The sequence below is a fragment of the Gossypium raimondii genome, chromosome 7 (assembly GCF_025698545.1).
Source record: "Gossypium raimondii isolate GPD5lz chromosome 7, ASM2569854v1, whole genome shotgun sequence".
In the NCBI taxonomy this organism is placed as follows: Eukaryota; Viridiplantae; Streptophyta; class Magnoliopsida; order Malvales; family Malvaceae; genus Gossypium; species Gossypium raimondii.
Window position 1 is genome coordinate 18,081,119 of NC_068571.1, and position 1,699 is coordinate 18,082,817.

Here is a 1,699-nt window from a genome sequence, read left to right on the forward strand (position 1 = left end):
AATCATTAAAAATTGTACAAAAATAGTTATGAGTTGTAATTTATATGTCTAGATTCTTCATTGAGTCTATTTTCTATAGAAACAAGTGAGAACACCATATGAAGTCTACAATGAGAAAATTAAATTTTAGTGACGAGAGGTCAGGACAGTCGATCAGTGAAATAGGGAAGACTTTAACTAATAAACTGTACTAATTTACTAAACCAAAAATTCTGAAAATTTTATGGTAAAAATATATATGAGTCTAATTTTAGGGAAATTTAAGGATCTAATTTTAGGGAAATTTAGGGATAGCTTTGTTGTGAATAGTGAAATTAATTTCAAAAGTAAAATTTTATGCCCCAAACTTTTAAGTTAAGTCAAGTAACGCCTCATGCCCGACTCTGGAAACGAGCTTGGGTAAGCGGTGTTACATGATAAGTCAACATTTACTTGTCACTTAATTACTTGTTGCAATTGTGTACACTTGTACATTTCCATCATTCCATGTTTTTGGCGCCGTTGCTGGGGGACTGTGTTTTAAAAAATTCATTATTTGTGAAGTTGTTAGTTTTGCATTTTGGTTTATTTTTTCTCTTTAAATTTTAACTTAGTTAATTTTTCTATGATTGTTTTAGGTGTTTATGAGTATTGACCGAATTATCGATTTACTCCCAGTAGACCCTGAGATTGAACGAACTTCTCGACAATGAAGAAGACAAGCAAGTCAGAGAAGGACTAAAGAGATGAACTTCGAAAATATGAATCAAGGAAATGGAGCAAACCTTGCTCAAAATCCTTGCCTTATTGCTGATGATAGGGATAGAGCTTTGAGACAGTATGCCATGCCAGTATTTCGTGATCTTAATCCGGGTATTATGAGACCCAAAATTGAGGCACAACAGTTTGAGTTGAAGCCAGTCATATTCCAGATGCTTCAGATAGTGCGCCAATTCAGTGGAATGCCTACCGAAGATCCTCACCTACACTTAAGACTGTTTATGGAGGTGAGCGAATCTTTCAAGTTAGCCAGAGTACCCGAAGATGCATTACGTTTGAATTTGTTCCCATATTCACTAAGGGATAGAGCTCGAGCTTGGTTGAACTCATTACCACCAAACTCAATTTCAATATGGCAAGAGTTAGCAGAAAAACTCCTTATGAAGTATTTCCCACCTAGCAAGAATGTTAAGTTGAGGAACGAGATCACTACTTTCCAATAAATGGATGATGAGTCATTGTATGAGGCATGGGAAAGGTACAAAGAATTATTACAGAAGTGCCCTCATCACGGAATCCCACATTGCATACAACTTGAGACATTTCATAATGGTCTTAATGCTCACACAAGGATGGTAGTGGATGCTTTTGGTAATTGTGCTTTTCTTTCTAAGTCTTATAATGAGGCTTATGAAATCATTGAGAGGATTGCCAGCAACAATTATCAATGGTCAACCAATCGAGCAGCGTTATGAAGACGAGTCGTTGGAATACATGAACGAGACGCTCTTACTTCACTCGCATCTCAAGTATCATCAATATCCTCAATGTTAAAAAATCTTACCACTAATGGGTGTAATAGTGTTGCAGCACAGCCACTGAATCAATTTGAAAATGTAGCATGTGTTTGTTGTGGGGAAGGACATTTGTTTGAAGAATTTCCATTGAACCCAGAATCTGCTTTATTACATGGGTAACCAAAACCAAAATCGAGGAAGGC

General features: G+C 36.2%; 1 non-coding gene across 1 annotated transcript; it reads right to left on the minus strand.

Annotated features, from left to right (window-relative positions):
• Positions 1-1,169: 1,169 nt before the first annotated feature.
• Positions 1,170-1,276, minus strand: LOC128042646 (small nucleolar RNA R71). Its single transcript, XR_008198161.1, has one exon. It is a non-coding gene; the product is annotated as a small nucleolar RNA R71 (small nucleolar RNA).
• Between the last annotated feature and the right edge of the window lie 423 nt (positions 1,277-1,699).